General features: G+C 42.2%; 1 protein-coding gene across 2 annotated transcripts in view; it reads right to left on the reverse strand.

Moving 5' to 3' along the window:
• Nucleotides 1-18,677, reverse strand: part of plxnb1b (plexin b1b) — a 116,603-nt gene that overhangs the window by 97,011 nt on the left and 915 nt on the right. The gene's annotated exons all lie outside the window — the stretch shown is intronic.

Consider the following 18,677-nt stretch of genomic DNA (forward strand, 5'->3'; position numbering starts at 1 on the left):
CGGCTTATTTTCTTTTTACCAACAAAGTCAACAAAGCCCACATCAATGGTAAATACAATATCACCAATGAGGCCTTCTCAGAACATTCATTGTTCAAGTGAAGATTCAATAAAATGCAAATGTGGAAGCGCTCTGTCTTGTTGATAAAGTTCAGCAATAACCAACCAGCCCTCGGAGTACAAAAAAAGATAAATCGACCTTTCTGGCTCCAACAGATAGTTGTGTACAATCTGGTGCAGTCCATGAGGAGGAGATGCACTGCAGTACTTAATGCAGCTGGTGGCCACACCAGATACTGACTGTTACTTTTGATTTTGACCCCCCCTTTGTTCAGGGACACATTATTACATTTCTATTCGTCACATGTCTGTGGAACTTGTTCAGTTTATGTCTCAGATGATGAATCTTATGCTCATACAAATATTTACCCGTTAAGTTTGCTGAAAATAAACACAGTTGACAGTGAGAGGACGTCTTTTTTTGCTGATATATATTATATGACACACACGCGTTGAACACGTCGATGAATGTCATAGACCCAAAACTTTGTCTATTAAAACGCTGTGATTTTACAAGACATGCATTGAGTGTGTGCGGTTTAAGTATGAGCGTGTGTGACGTCTGCGGGTCCCGATACAGTCTCTCTGCTACCAGAATTCCCTCCAGCTGGATCTCATTAGGCCAGCTGTGCTGAACACATCTGATTCTGATCCAATGTGCTGTGCGTGTGTGTGTCCCCTTCTAGGCATATATAATACAGGGAATAAAGAATTCAACCTTCATAGAAAAGAAAGCTTCAGGGCGAGTTGGATTTTCTTGTAGGAAATAATTAATTCACTCCATTTCTACTAGCATAGTAAATCTGGCATGTAAGTAAAGTAAAACTACAAATACACCATGTTTCCCTGTGAACATGACCAAAACCAATTACAACACATTCTCAGAATGAATCCATCTGATACACAGTTTAGACCAGAGAAGTAACTCTGAAGTCATACTGACTGGGTCCCAGAGAGCGACACCTACTCTCAGGAACACCTACAGTAATTAACTTAGGACCGTAGTTTAACGTGTCAGAGAAACTCACATTTTTGCATACATCATGCAGCGATGAGCATTTTAATTGGATTTGGCCCCTAGTGCTTGTGTAAGAGTTTTGTTTTCATTAGTTGAGAAGCTATGACACAAACGATAAAACGTATCACACTAACGAAGAGGACACACTGTGTCATGGTTTACAAAACGCTTTCCAGCCATCAGTCATTGTACCAAAACATAACCAACATGACACGACAGTGGTGGCTGGGTGACGAACCGTGACCATTTGCAAGTGGTCCACTTAAGAAGAGTGAAAACAGTGGAGTCCCTTCCCCCTTCATTCTGTCAAGTTGAGCTGGTCCACTGGAAACAATGCCACACCTCCTTCAACCTTCCAATTCAAACCCTTTGCTAAAGACCACAAAAACACTTACATTAAAATAAAGTGTGTTCAACATTTTAAAAAAACTAAAAATTGACAGGCAGAGGGTTATACGCCGTACCCATCTTCCCCAGGGAGGTTGGTTTTGTCGACGGGATCTGTGAATACCTTCTGGCCTTGGAATTGCCTGGCCTGTTGACGTTTTTTATGGAAGGAATGTTATTGGCCGCTGCCTGAGATTGTCTCCAGCTGAGCAATGGCAGCTATCTGCCAATAGAACTGAGGTGGCTGAGGAGACAGCCAAGCCACCACACAACAACAAAGCCACTGACTTATCAGTAGCTTCCCACAGGTTGGCCCAGCCAGCGCAGACACCTCAAGCTATTCTATGCCAATGCCCTGACTTGAGAATAGAGTACAATAGAGAAAAACAAAACGGAATATGAGGAAGAGAAGAGAAAAGGGGGATAGAGACAGGAGGGTTGGTACTCAGGACAAGGGAGATAAGGTAGGCAAGTTCAAGGATAGTACTACTTGCTATGTCAGGCAGTAGGCCTAAATTGAAGTATCTAAAACTTTTGTGTTGAGGACAGTTAATTTAGCTTGTTCTGACCAATTTAGAACTCGAGCAACTGACTGGCATTTTACGCCCTTCACACCCATATAACACGTGGAGATTAAGTTTAACCGGTTGTGTGATCCATAGTCGATATTGTTTTACTGTCGTACAGTAGAATAAGAGTGTTGTGTGCAGTCCAATAAAAAAGCTACCCACACAGACACTTTGCAACACATAAAACCCCCTGGGGGGGGGGGGGGGGGGGGGGGGGGGGGGTTGCCTCCTCCAACCTGGAGCCCACCCCCTCCAGGCCCCTCCATAACCCTGGTCATTTTGACTCCAAAGTGGCGCAGCTGTCTAACGCACTGCATCTCAGTGCTAGAGGCATCACTACAGACCCTGGGTGGATCCCAGGCTGTATCACAACCGGCCGTGATCGGGAGTCCCATAGGGTGGTGCACAATCCGCCCAGCGTCGTCCGGGTTAGGGGAGGGTTTGGACCTCATTGTAAAATAAGAATTTGTTTTTAAATTGACTTGCCCAGTTAAATAAAATAAAAGTGTAGAAACAGAGGCCTAGTTCACCCCTCCTAGATCAGGCCATCGGGGTGGAGCAGGAGGTTGGAAACGCTTACTATGCTCTCGGTAAGCAGAAAAAGCCTTAAGCCCTCCATTAACAACATATAGAGAGAGTTATTTATGAAGCTGCCTGCAGGTTCTGCTGTGGTGTAGTGGACATACAGGGCCGTAGTCTGCTGTTAGCCATGCATGCCAAGTTATCTAACACATTTCAACCAACACACGTCGAACCCTACCCCGCCACACACACACAGTTCAGCGTATACGCAAGAGGCCCTTGCCGATTGAGGGTTATGAACACACATTTGTTTTCGAATTGAGAGAAACGTTTGACAAAGATCTGTCACTACAATACATACTGTAAGCCTATAGGTGACATCTCCAGAGGTATCAGAGATAGGCCAGGCTTAGATTATGGTGTGGTTTAAAAGGGAGTGGGACACAAGTTTCCAGAGACATGATACAGTGTGATACAGGTGAAATGTTCCCTAATCCAAAACAATCACAAGAGATGAAGGGCTCATTGTTACTCTACAAATATTGTCGGCTCTCAGCTCTAGGCGACAGGTAGCCTAGTGGTGGGGCAACAGGTAGCCTAGTGGTGGGGCGACAGGTAGCCTAGTGGTTAGAGCATTGGGCCAGTAACCGAAAGGTTGCTGGATCAAGTCCCTGAGCTGACAAGGTAAAAAAAAATTGTTCTGCCCCTGATCAAGGCAGTTAACCCACTGTTCCCCGGTAGGCCGTCATTGTAAATAAGAATTTGTTCTTAACTGACTTGCCTAGTTAAATAAATAAAATAGGCCTATAGTTAATTTGTTTGCCTACCAGAGAAACCTTGAAAGCTGTTCAAATACATTGAGAAACAATGTTGCATACCATATTTTAAAAACACTAAATCCTTTATTTTACAACTGAGGTAACGTAAAAGCCTTAATATTCTCTCTCTTACGGCTCTGACAGTCATGGGATTTTGGATGACGGTAATTGGCCAGGCAAATGACCGCAGTCAATGTAATAACTGTTTGAATAGCAACATAAATATATTACGCACATTTTCTCCTCCTGACTGCATGTGCTGGAATTCAAGTCAACGATGGCTTAATGGTACGACCCGTACCCGTAGAGGGTTGCCAGTTGACGCATAACGCCTCGTGGCGGCCATGTTGGAAGACCATCGCATCAATTCTTCTTTCGACAACAACAGCTGAGTGGCTAACCCAAGCTGCATGATAACGGTGCCTCAAACTAGTTGATCCATCACCAAAGTCCATTTCTGTGCAGTATTTGACTGCTCTAACAAGGCAGAAAAGAAAACAGGGATTTTTATTTTTTTATAGATCACCCGCAATTAGATAACTCAACTGTCAGAAAGCTTAGAAACCTTTTTGCCCGTCAAGACCTGAACCCACTGGTAAGTCCGATTTCGAGTTTAGTTTACACTTGGTTAGCATAACAGCTAAACAAGACTACAAGTTAACCCACATTAGTTAGCTAGATATGCTAATAGTTAGCTTGTAGTCGGCTATTAATGAGCGTGTAGAGGCATAGGCCTATAGGCTATATCAGAGACATTTCTTTCCTTTACTTAGGAAAAATGTGGTCTTTGATAAACATTCCATGAAATTCTACTACACTTATATATTATATGACTGGAGACATTAGCAGAATCGTTTTAATATGAATAGGCCAACTCTGCTTACACTGATAACAGATCACTAAAATCTACCTCGTCTTGAATGCAACCATGTAATCTAGGCCTATGAAAATGGGTCATGGCTAAAAGGGATCCAGTTGTCAAATGAACTTCAAAAGTTCCAAACCTTAACCTTTAATTCTCCTGACCTGCTACAGAAAGTAAAAGCTGATGTTACATTTCACCAAAGCTGGATCCCTTCTAGCCATAACCATGAAAAGTGGAGACACAAATTGTGCAATATGACATCCAGTCCAGCTACACCATGAAAAGTGGAGACAAATTGTACAATATGACATCCAGTCCAGCTACACAATCTAAAAAAAATACTCCAGTGGCACTGACCCAATGATAATTTGTTGAGAACTTTATTCATAAGAAGAGGGAACATGTATGGACATTAGAGCATAGGACAAAGGCCTCAATGGGATAGGACAACCTGCTGTGTTGACGATTGGTGGTATCAGCCCAACAATAGATTTCATCTTTATATGACACTAAAACACCTGAAGGAACTAAACACAACCAAACAAGCAAGAGCCCTGATGGTATAGGAGACCTGAAGAAGTGATTTTCTAACATCAGGTGTGCTTTTCATTTGTTTATGTACTGTATGTTCACCAGCTGACCTCTATCAAGACACCCATGACGACTGGATTCCCACTGTGAAGCTGAGCAATACTGGAGCAGCATCAGTTTCTCCTTAACTACTTTGTCCTTTTCCAGATATGAAAAGCAGACATCCTTCAGTAATACAAGATGGTTGTCATATGCTGTGCTTTGGTCAATCTGAATGATTCTGTTGTGACACTTGAGTAAAGCGCACCTTGTCATGACTAAAGTGCCCCCTTAAACCATGTATGTATGTATGTATGTATGTATGTATGTATGTAAAATACTATTGTAAACATACTGTACTTCAATAATATTGTTGTATTGGTGAAATTCCAAATATTTTGTGTAATCTCTGCTTTGCCTGGCCCCATAGGCTATAAGAAATACATTTTAGTCAAACTTGTATTTATTTAACAATTTAAACAATGCAATTGTTGTGGTAGTCTTAGGCAAGCCATCTTCATTAACACAGTAGCACCTCCAAGTGCCACTCAGACATTCTGGGAGAAAACTATCTGGCATTGAACTTGGTGGTAGTAGTTGTGTGTATATTTTAAGCGAAGGGTCCCATAGGGTCCTGCTTCCAGACATTTCACTACCTAGATGACAAGGGTTGGATTTTCTTTAGAGAATTTTATGTTAGCACAAGGCATGTACCATGTTTGTACCCTGCTTTGTGCTGCTACTATGTCGTGCTGCTGCCACGCTGTTGTCGTCTTAGGTCTCTCTTTTTGTAGTGTTTTGTCGTATATTTTAATTTATTTTTAATCCCAGCCCCCGTCCACGCAGGAGGCCTTTTGCCTTTTGATAGGCCGTCATTATAAATAAGAATTTGTTCTTAACGGACTTGCCTAGTTAAATGAAATAAATGTACAAAATCTTATATAATGATCAGCCTCATATACATTGTCTACTGGTATCATTTTAGAATTGAGAACATATAGCTCAACAATATGTAAATGTGGGAGTTAAGCCATTCTCTTCTTCAGATGCAAGGGGTGCAATGCAAATGCCCATTAGGCAAATGCCGTCATAATGTGAGCCAGTGGTTCCCAACCCACGAGTACCCACAACAGTACACATATTTATTGTAGCCTGGACAAACACACCTGATTCAACTTGTCAACTAATCATCAGGCACTCAATGAGTTTGAATCATGTTTGTCCGGGGCTACAACAAAAATGTGCGCTGTTGCTGGTACTCAACGACTGGAGTTGGGAACCACTGCTGTAGGCCTATGGCTGCATTGGTGTTGCATGCCATTATCAGCTGCAAAATTGGTTCACAATAGGGATGCACGATATATCAGTGAACATATCGAAATCGGCCGATATTAGCTAAAAATGGCAACATCGGTATCAGCCGATGTCTAGTGTAACGCAGAAGTGCAATGTGCATAACTATATAAAACGTAGGTACATGACGTAATGACGCCACGTAAATTTTGCGCTACACGTGCAACACAGCATTCCTAACCAAGCCCACAATGTCTGCTGTGTGGATCAAGCACTCAACAAGTCGAATAAGTTGAGCAGTCATTTGAAAGAGTAAGAACATTTCAGCGAGACAACTCAAAAGGCGAAATCCACTAAAGCCAAGATAATGGAATTCATTGCCCTTGACAATCAACAGTTCTCTGTCGTGGGTGATGTTGGCTTTCGCCGACTGGTCGAGCACTGGTACACATAACCAAGTGCGCTATTTTTCAGATGTTGCCCTACCAGAGTTACACAGTAATAGCGTCACTGCTATTAGCTTCACGGCATACATACTATGGAACGCCGTTTGGGTCTTTGCGTATCAAAAAAGATACAGTAGCACTGTCAAAGCTGTACAAAAAAGACTGCAAACAAGCAAACACCGGCCACGAACGATGTGTTCACAATACCACGTTGGTAATAAAGCATAATTTGTTCGACCACAACTTCTGGAGTAGCTAGCTTTAGCTTTCCCTCTTTATTGCAGGATTGTGATCTGTGATTAATCGACATTGGCACTAGTTCATTTTGAATAGTTTTAAGTTTAAACTTGTGTTAATTGTTAACACTTCACTTCAAAGAATCAACACTATTGAATATAATTTCATAGTGTACAAGTAAGCTAACGCATATGTAAAAGGTTAGACATCTTAGTAACAAGTAGGCTATTATTCATTACTAAAGCATACATTTCACGTGAACAAAAAAAAAGTCCATGCCAGAGGTTGCCAACCTTGCGCCACTGATCCCAGCAATAGCACACTTAATTATCAACTAATTAGGTTTTATAAATTTAATTCTGTGTATTAGTGCTGGGCTGAAACAGAAGCATGCACACCCAGAAGCATGCACACTTTGTGTCTGACTTTTAAAAACTGTATTTTTGTTTACAAAATGTGCTGACATAGGTACACATAGAACCCATGGTATAAAAGGATGTACCCTTATTCTCTTGGGGCATTCATTAGGAACTATATCTACAGAAAGGGATTCACAACGCTCTGCATCGGAGTACAGAAAAGATCAAAGAAACAGGTCGCATTATACTCAAATGAGACAGCACTGAATATTATGATACTATATCTCTGTCCTCAGTTTCTCATGCTGGACTGGAGAATATTTTCATAATGTCCTCCCACAAAGTTACCTGCCCTATCCAGAGTAGCCTACTCTCCGTTCTCTGACAGCTGGAACTGATAGCTGTAGTGCCTTCAGAATGTATTCATACCCCTTGACGTTTTCCACATTTTGTTGCGTTGCCTAAATTCTAAATTGATTTCTCACACACCTATACATAATGACAAAGTGAAAACATGTTTTTAGAAATTTGCCGATTTATTTAAAATGAAATACAGCAATATCTAATTTACATTAGTTTTCACACCCCTGGCAGCGATTAAATCTGTGAGTCTTTCTGGATAAGTTTCTAAGAGCATTCCACAACTGGGTTGGGCAACATTTACCTATTATTCTTTTAAAAAACACTCGTTGAAAATGGCCGGTGACGGTAAATGTCGGCAAAAAAAACAAAACATTTAAATTGTTGCCAGCAGCACAGTTAGTCACCAATGCTCGGAATAACATGAAAACAGCCTAACCAGCTCTGCTAGGGTGAGCAAAATGGTCAGAGTGAGGTGTTCTCTCATTTGTGTCTGGAAGTAGCTAGCAAGCTAGCCAACGTTAGCCAGTTCGATTAGGTGCTTGACTGTCATTGTGTGGTCAGAACGCTCGGATCAACCCTACTTCTCGGCCAGAGCGTCCAGTGTGCGCTCTGAACGCTCCGAGAGCTAAAACGCACTGAATTTACGAACAGACAATCTGACAACGCTCTGAATATATGAATGCCCAGAGAGCACAGAGCACACTCTGGCACTCCAGAGTGAATTTACAAACGCACTTATGTGTGCTGCTGCTGCATTGTGCACCACCCCCCACAATGTTTCAGCAAAGAGCATCAAAGTTTCATCCCGTTGCCCAGCTTCTGCCAGCTGTTTTTCTGTGTTTTTTTTTTTTTTTTTTACAGTTATGATGGTTCTTTTCATGGCAGTCTTCATCCATAACTGCCGGTTAAACGGTTATTTACATTTACATTGTACATTTCAGTCATTTAGCAGACGCTCTTAACCAGAGCGACTTACAGTAGTGAATGCATACATTTCATTAAACAAAAAACTTTTTTTTTTTCGTACTTTATAATAGCAGTAGTTGTGCCAGCTCCCCACACCCCAGAGTAGGGAATGCAGTGCCCCCCCCAAACTAAAAAGAGGCCATGTCCTCACAGCCAGAGACCTTTCCCTTAACAGTGTATGTCCTAGCTTAGCAACAAGTGGCAAAAGGTTACTAGGAAACACCTTGCTCTCTGGGGGCGGGGGTACACGCACACACACACACTTCAATGTATTAACTGGAGCTTTGTATTTAACTCTTGATGTGTTGAGAAAAAAAATCCAGTCAGGAGGAAAGCCCCTGTCAGCAAAGTAACATGTCTTTAGAGAGATGACACTCAACCTTTCACCTTTGACCGTTTAGAAGTGTGAACTAGCAGGAAGTGTCATGGTGATGGAGGGAGCCACATGTAGGCTATAAAAAAATAAATGTCCTGTCCCTGGCACCCCATCATCACGACACATGTCAGCCCTGTGTTCAGCACACACAAGGAACTCAAAATCCAGTATGCCTATAGTAGAGACCAGAATCCATGTAATTGATACTATTTTTAAAGACAGTCCAAGTTAAAATGTTGCTTCTTCTGCTGCCACGTTCATAGTTCAATAAGCCTAGCTTTGTTTGTTAGTTACTTTAAACATAGGGAGAGAAAAGAAAGCTTTAGCCTGACCAAATCGCAATAGATCAAACAAATTAAGGGGGGGGGAGATGGGTTTAAGGGTGATTGCCCCAGCTTTGGCAGTCGTCTTGAGAAAAAAGGGGTGTTTCTGGGGAAACCGAGTGCTCCCCATTTTCCAAGGACTCCATAGTTCCTACTTAGCAACAGCCAGAAGCGTCGGTATTCCGAACACTGCCTGCCTATCGGCCTGCCAAAACCACACAGGAACACAAAAACCTGGCGAATGTCACCATAACAGATGTATTGTTTTCCGGGAGTCAAAAGCCACAGAAAGCCCCCTGATGTTATTGAGATGATATTCTATTTCAAGAGCAGCTTAATATCCATAATATCCGAGTGAATAGCCAGCTAGCTGTCTAGCTTTGGCAAAAAACTAGAACCATTCAACGAGAAAATAAAACCCACACTAATATCAAAATTACCGCAACATCAAAATACTTATCGTAAGGTGCACCGATGCCGAAGAAACCTAAAAACTCAGAACTATGCAAGTTTCAAAGTTCAGACTTTTGGAGAAGTTCTGCCCTAGTTTTTAGGTCCAGTTCCAGATGGTGGACACTCCCCCTCTACCACACCCACTCACCTACCTATCCCTGGGCGGAGGACTAAAGTCTGCAGCCAGTCAACAGCAGCTGTTCTCCCACAGACAGACAGTTCAGAGCAAAGCAACACAAATCCTCCCTTCTCTTCCACATCCCTCCCCCCATCCTACCACATCCAGACATGTACCTCACCCCCTCCTCCATCCCTTCCCTCCGCCCCAGTTCCCCCCTCTTGTTGGCTGGCCTTTTCAACCTTAGCCAACAAAAGAAACAAAAGGAGCCAGTACAGAGAGAGAGAGAAAGAGTAGAGAGAGACCAGGCCACCCTTTCAGAGAAGTACTGGGACTACAAAGGCTAAGCCCAGCAATAAACTCCACACATGCACATACCTGTAGACACATGTACACATCTACACACATGTGCGTGGATGCAAACTCAAACTCATGCTACAGACAACAGACAGACCCACAGTGCTAACACACACACACACACACACACACACACACACACCATTCCACGAGGACACGGACTTCTGAAAACATGCAAACACACAAATATGGCCTGCATAAAATATGCACAAACACAACACCCGCGCACACCTTTAGTAAGCACGTCAACATTATTTTGACTACAGCCTGACAAACTGCAGATCATGTACCGTTCTACACGTTGCCTCCAAAGGAATGCCCTTTGCTGTGCACGAGTGAGCAAGACAGATGCCGATTAGTTGTGCTTGTGTCTGTTCCCGTCTCCAGTTCTCCCTTTTCACCTGCCTCAGGTGGGGGTCTTATCTTCTCATAATCACCCGAGGCTTTGACAAAGACCTCCTCAGCCATGTCATTCTATACCATCTCACCACAAGGGCTTCATTCTCTAAAGGGCTGCTTGAACTTGTGAGAGTGTGGAAGAGAGTGAGATAGCAAAATATCGATATGGGAAATGGACACATTCAGTAGGAAGAGAAAGAGCAATGCAACAAAAAAAAAGATGACGAGAAAGAGCGCAACACCCCACGCAACCAAAAACGACAACCCAGGAACTGCTTTGCACTTTGCCTCTACCCTACCATGTGCTAAACAGGAGAAAGACAATGCTCGTGTTACGGAATTTTAACATGGATTCAGAGACACACACACACCAACTCTATTCATGAGGGAGCTCACACGCATATACCATTTATACTCGTAAGCTGCATTCGGTGGAAGCATGCAGGGTGCCCTTCGGAGTTAATAATTCACACTCCGATAGGGCACTTCAGTTGTGCTTCAAAGGAATGCCGATACTGCACTGTGCATAGTTTTCATAGTTTGCATACGATCTAGGTCTCCATTTACATATTTGAATAATGAACAGGCTTTCCAGTCTAATTAAACCCTATGAGAGTTAAGACTAAAGTCAAGTTATCGAAAAGAAATTACACAGACATTTCAACATACATCCATGGGGTTAGGCTACTGATTAGAATCAAGGGCATGTCTGGAGGGTGTGGGTAACATGTTAAGTTGGGCCTCTTGAGCAGTATTCACCCTTGTGGGTCTGAATTTGATTAAATTAATTGACTAAAGGCGTAAGCATGCTACAATTCGGCTTGCGTCTAGCCGAAAGAGTCTGCTCGCATACCCCCTTAAAAGACCTTCGCTTGAAAATCAAGTGTTGTTTGTCTGTTTTGAGACACCGTAGCCAGTATACACGTCCTCAAAATAGTCAGAATTAATCTATTAAATTTTAACGTTTTTGCCGAGGATCTTAGTCACGCGATTTTACGTCTAACTAAGATGTTTGGTGCAGTATCCCTCTTTTTTTTTGTTGCATGATTACAGGTTGTCTCTCGTTGAATGACAACTAAGACTTTATTGAAGAATCCCTACTCTTGACCAATCACCGACGAAGGGGCGTAGACTTCGGCTCCGAAGTTCAGCTTTCCTCCCACAAAACAAATGTGACCGAAGTCCAAAACAAATACGTCGTCTTGATATATGCAAGAACTCTTCTGAACGGTATTGGCTGGGAAGCACGCGGACGTCTTAAGAAGTAACAGCGAAATAAAACTATCAAAGAAGAAGATCTTGGCACCCTTGCACTGTTTCTATGGCCTGAACCGCAGCCAAATAATGAATAAAGATGGGAATTAAGATTAAGCCTAGACCAAGTTCAGTTTTATTAGTCGTACAGGATACACATGGTATACAGAGTCCAATGAAATGCATAATTGCAGTTCGACAACAATAATACAAAATAAGAATACGAACAAAGTAAATGGCTCAGTATAATATAATACATATTTTATCTTAAGTATAATACAGGAAGGCACAATTTAGTCCTATTATTACATGTGTTTGGGGGAAGGGAGGATTGAGGGGCAAGTGTTTAACGGGAACTACCATTTTATTTATATTTATCTACACACAATAATATGTTCACTGTGATGTAATAGAGTGGGAAGCCCGTTGTCTTCCGTCATTCTCAGAACCTTATTTGCTACAACAAATAAATGCAGCCTTTGATTGAGAGCTAGAGATACATTTGTCAGATATCTGGCTAGATGGCAGCTCCAAAGATCTCAAATGGTTTAAATAGTCAGTGTGGCACCGGGTATCTGATTCTGAAACCCACCCGACCCCCTCTTTTAGGGGGATTGCACTTTGTGCCACCGGTATATTCGTCTTAATCTTTTTGCGTCTGTTGGCTTGCAAAGCCCCATTAAAAAGACCAGACCATTCTGATAAGGTTACTGAGTTAATGCCCACTGATATAATTAAAATAGAGTATTTAATCTGGCCGTGATTGTTGAGGGGTAAGACCACTTTAAAGCAAGTGTAGCCTTCACATATCATGCAAGGCTGGCTATCCTTCCCAACACGCTGTATTTCCATCCATGTTAAAACAGATTTGCTCCAGGGCAATTCCACGATAAAGGAATTACGCTGAGACTCACATTTTTCACTTTAAAATGTAGGCCAAACAAAAGCCATTGATTTCAAAGTTTAACAAACCATATGACGACCACTTTGAACAATTTATAAAGTTACATTTACTGGAAAAACTGCAGATACAAAGTTACAGAATTACGTAATATCTCCCTCAGTTGTATTGTGTTAAACTTTGGATCGGCGCAGTTCTTCCTGTAAATGTGTTTTTGAAACATTTTCAGTGGAAATAGTCAAAGGTAGTCCTTGTGCATAGAGTTATTTTGTTTGTTAAACTGGTATACATTTTAAATGGAAAAATCAGAGTCTCAGTGTAATTCTGTTACCTTGGAATTGCCCTCCAGCCTTGGATTGAAAAGGGGCTTTACCATATCTAAGAGGGGAAACACACCTGAGCAATTATCCTCCAAAACCAGTCAGTAGGCGACCATCCTGCCAGCTCGTTGCAAGCGGTGGCCGTCTTTCCCTCATTGCAGGGTTAGGGTTATCAACATGGGCCTATTCCGGTAACCCAAAGCCGTTCCAACTCTTCAGGGCTGCGAGTTTGTGCCGATGTATCATGACAGGATATGGCACTTTGTGGTGACACCTCTGGCCTGACTGAGTGTGCTGCTACAAGACATAATTAAAATCAACACCACCACTGATGATCTACTGCCATCGCCACCCAGTCACAGTTTATCAAATCTCCCCGTCCTTGACATCTCCCCACCTGTTAATCACCAGGCTGGCAGGATAAATGTCACGACGAACACTAAACAAGACAAATCACGAAAGTGTCTAGCCCCTCAGACAGCATCCGTCCGCCTACTTGCCTTTGCTGGGGACGACTTGACAAAAGGACGGACAGACTGAAGGACTGAGGCTCGCTAGTTTGATTGGGCTACTGGTTGGCACAGCGGTCTAAGGCACTGCATCTCAGTGCTAGAGGAGTCACTACAGACCCTGGTTTGATTCCAGGCTGTATCACAACCAGCTGTGATTGGGAGTCCCATAGGGCAGCGCACAACTGGCCCAGCGTCGTCCGGGTTAGGGCCTGGCCGTCATTGTAAATAAGAATTTGTTCTTAATTGACTTGCCTAGTTAAATAAAGGTTCAATAAAATAGATTAAAAGTTTGAGGGAGTAGGACTGATGAAAGGTGTTGACACAACATGTCCATGCTAGCCCGTACAGCTGCCAGCCACGGAGAACAAGAATGGCCAACACCCATCCCCCTTCAGATTTTGACACTAACAGTTACAGGGTGTCTGAGGTGACACAAGCACCATTTACTGGCAGAGAGGTGAGGAGTGCTCTGCCCAATTGGGTCATTATCACTGGAGCCCTCTCTTTCACTAACTTTCACAGACCGTCTGTGAAGTATTGATGCCCTTTTAACTCAACTGGAGGCAATTAGTGTAGTCAGTCATGCATATTATACCACTGTGGTTTAAATCTCAAATTAATCCAGCCTCAGTAGCCTATACATCACCACCCATATTGAATCTATTCAGAACATGGGAGTGAGGTTATGGTGATAGCAGTTGTAAGGGCATTAATGTACAATTTCTTCAAGTAGCAAGCCAAACTGGTGAGGGCCTAAATTGCAGTGGAATAATATGGACATAATCAACAGTCATTGAAATTACAATATAAATTCCACTACAATTCCCTGTGAATCTAGGGAGTAAGGTTAAAATGGGGGGGGGGGGGAAACATATTCCTCAGCCCTCATCTGTAGTGCCGGGACGATACCAGTATCGCGATACATATCATGGGAAGGAAACAAAACACGAGGCGGATTTCACTTCTGTAGGAAAACAGCCCTAATGTTGGAAACAATCATAATGTTGTCATCCAGTCACATTGATTTATTTTCCAAGCTATAGCACACAATATTTGACATACAGCAGGTTTTTAAAAGGACCAATATTGCGATACTGGTATTGGTCACAGCCTTACTCATCTAGCACACTTCCAAAATTGCATTTCTGGCTCAGGTAACGACAGGTCAAATCTCAAAAGGTCACACAGTGAACACAATGGTACCATTTATACATGGAGTCAAGGGTCATTTTACAAGTCAAGACTGATCTGTCTTGTCCAACTCTGTCCAGGTACAAGTGCAAAATTGTGCCTGCCAGCTACCACGTCTGCAAACTTGCCACATATTTGAGCCTTGGTAACGGCTTTCTTTGTGACTGTTACACACGGTACAAATCTGTCCCAATTAGCCACAATCATGAACAGCAGTGCTGTTCAGCAACGTCCTACAACAGTGGCCAGCTTGAACTATGTTTATTTGAGTTTCCACAGCCAAGGGACATAATTGGCAGCTTTCTCTCCTCTGTTTAAAAAGGTAACTTCCTATTTATTTATTTCTGACTGCAGGCATATTTAGCCATCCATAAGACAATGCCCTGTTAGTCTTTTGATCTCCATGCTGCCGAAATACAGCCATAAATATCTCAAAACCTTTTAATCATCTACCCAAAACAAAAAAAGTGATGCTTTATAGAGAGACTGATTGTGCTAAATACTTATCTAGTCTTTGTAGCCTATCAAGGGAGTTTAGGCCTTACCGTTAATAACCAAAAATGACAACTGTGTATGCCGTGCAGCTGAAGACAAAAAAGCACACACAAAAATGACAATCTGCGGATGAGCGTAAAATAAAAAAAACTGACAATGCGGTTCCAGATTTTCTGGAAACCCGATTTGCCATGGCTAAAAGATTTTTTGGGGGGGGCAGCCACGGCCAAAAACTAATCAGGAAAAGTACAATAACTAAAATGACCCAGTTATTAGATGCCAGGTCTGACCAAGACTATGAAGCAAATCCAATGGGCAATCAACATCAAGATGGGATATTCCATGTGGTTTCTGCGCTTATGGTGTTGCGATAACTTAATCTGTCACTTAAATTATAAGGGCGGCTATGAGCTTAAAAAGAAGAGCAGTTGGCTATTATTTGAGGAATGGTACAACTCAGAGGCAGAGTCTGATGCCACCGAGGGATGCAAAATCCAAAGGTCACGCAGTCACTCTCACTGAAGGCTCTTCTGTCTGCCATGGATGACACTGTTGGATAGGTGAATATCAATACACAGACACATTTAGGAATAAAAATGACATGGTAGAAAAGCGTTTGTCAGGTTGCGTTTGTCACAAAACATGATGTGCTAGCCAGTTAACTTTCATTCTGAAATAACTTCATAGTTCCGAGCTAATCAAATATTAGTTTAAAGATTTTAAAATTGGCATGGGGGAGCTAACTAGCCAGCAAGCTAGTTAGCTGCTCATCAAAAAAGGTAGATCTGGTTAATTTGCCAACAAAATAAAATCAACCAAACTATTTATCAATGTTTCTCAAAATTACTGTAGCTGGCCAATTAATTTGATCATGCTTTGTGATACACCCAGTTTCATGCTGTTTTAGTCCTCACAACATGTCGCCCCGTCACCTACAGTAGAACCTGGTGAACAACATGGCGGGAAACAATTGGCCATGCTTTCTTTGTCCTACCAGATCCGCGACGAGAAGGTTCTAGCTAGTGTATCCCTCTGTCCTTCGACTCTTATTGGATGTAGTATTTATATACAAGTTAATTACAATTACCTTTTTGCTTTAGGCCATCTGTACCTTTTAGAGCAGATGTCTCACGTGCGGAAGTAAGCCGCCTGGCGCGAGACAATCATTGGGAGGAGACTAGAGCACACCAAGAAGTTCTGACTGAACGCACATTTGAGCAGCCCCAGGATAGTCCATTTACTTTGTGCTGTTATAATTTATGCTACGAAATCCTGCAACTTAATTGGGGTATTTCCCCTCATAGCAAATAACCGGCAAAGCAATCGAAGCAATGTTCGCATTGGCAGACACGCCCACGGAGGCGGAGCTGCCCGACAGTCACTGAGGAGCAGAGTAGTAAATAACCGAACAGCTTGTTTTTGAACAATATTTTTTTGAAACAGGAAAATGTACATATTTACCTAACTTTTAGAAGCATTTAAAACATAATCCATGAATTATCAACAACAAAAAAATGTATATTAAAAAAAAGTGTAACGTTCTAATGGGAGGCCGCTGCTATTAAGTGGATTGTGTGTGTATGGAGAGAAGGGGTGTATGACCGTAGCTCAGCTTGTGACAGCTTCCATAGAACTGCATCTGACAAGACACGAACTGGTGCGCAAACAGTGGAACAGATCCAACATGTGAATTTGTTAGGGATCAATTTGTCAAAGAACTGAAGAGGCATGTAGTCCATTCTTACAATCGCTGGAAAGAGGATTTCTTAAAATGTGCATCTTCAACATAGAACATACATACATATGAAACTTAGAAACCAGATATTGATATTAAAGTATTTGCAATACACAAAATACCCCTGGAAAAGCAATGTAAAGACTGCAACGTAAAGCAACGACGCCTGCCGGAGAAAGACAAAACGGGCTGTAAAAACAGGGCCTCCCGAGTGGCGCATTGGTCTAAGGCAGTGCATCGCAATGCTAGCTGTGCCACTAGAAATCCTGGTTCGAGTCCAGGTTCTGTCGCAACCGGCTGCGACCCGGGAGACCCATGGGGTGGTGCATAATTGGCCCAGCGTCATCTGGGTTAGGGGAGGGTTTGGCAGGCCGGGATGTCCTTTCCCCATCGCCTTCTAGTGACTCCTGCCGCGGGCTGGGCACATGCTTGCTGACACGGTCGCCAGGTGTACAGTGTTTCCTCCGACACATTGGTGCGGCTGGCTTCCGGGATAAGTGGGCATTGTGTCAAGAAGCAGTGAGGCTTGGCTGGGTTGTGTTTCGGAGGACGCACGGCTCTTGACCTTCGCCTCTCCCAAGTCCGTACGGGAGTTGCAGCGATGGGACAAAACTGTAACTACCAATTGGATACCATGAAGTTGGGGAGAAAAAGGGGTACATTTTTTTTTCTCTCCAGATTTCTATGAAATATGTCCGATCATTAATTACAACAGGAGTAAAATCTTTTTCCTTCCAAAAAAATGGTAATTAAGTATGCTAAAAAGTTACTTCTCTGTGTTGGAATGACGTGAGCATTCCCCAACAACAGAATGGTGTGGGCTTATACCGGTCATTCAAAATATGAATAAGAGTAGACCGCTGATTGGCCAGCTCCTCCTCCTCCTCAGGAGGATGACATCAACCCCTGTGAGGAAATCACAAGCATTTTCTTTTTATGTTCTGTTTGAGATGCACGTTTGATATGTGGTTTTTGAAGTGTTTTTTTCTCTCCAAATTATGCTTTGGCCACAAATACAAGTATAGAATGAGTCAATAATATTATTTGGGTATGAGTTAACAGAATATGAACTTTTTTTTAAAAGTGAGATTAGTTTTCTCTGAGATTCATGAATAAATGTGTAGAATAGCATTATAAAACTGCACATTTGTCCCTCTGCCCCATGGCCAAATGCAGGAAGTTAGCCGTTTTCCTTTAATAGTGAAAATATGTTATCCCAATAAAATTCTACTTATCCTTCCACTGTTTCCGTATTACCCCTCAAGAGAGGCATAATACGTTGTGTCAAACTGTGCAAAGTTGCAGGAAATATATATATATATATAACTGTCCCCAAAAAACCTCAATGGAATGACCCCAAGACAATCAGTCTACTGTTAGTCCCCACCAATATCTACATCACAATTTCGCCCTTGCACAGACTTCCGATGTGGTTTTGGAAAGCTAACCTACAGTGTGGTCAAGTTTATCACCCCAGATAGCCTAATGAAAATGCAATTGATGGGCAATAATGATAGTAGCCTCCGTATTACATAAGTTTATTTACACATTCAAAACTAGGACTCATTTTACATGGTAAAACTGGATTCCATACATAAACTATTGGTATCGGCTTTCAACGTTAAGATAGAAGTACTCCACTATTCGTACTACCAACTATTTTCACATTGCTAAAACACTTGAAATGTATATATTTTTAAAACATTTGAGTGCAATGATTACTGTTAATTTCTAATGTTTTTTTGGTTGATGTTAAATGCGTTTATTCTCA

The sequence above is a fragment of the Salmo trutta genome, chromosome 14, assembly GCF_901001165.1.
Source record: "Salmo trutta chromosome 14, fSalTru1.1, whole genome shotgun sequence".
Taxonomy (NCBI): Eukaryota; Metazoa; Chordata; class Actinopteri; order Salmoniformes; family Salmonidae; genus Salmo; species Salmo trutta.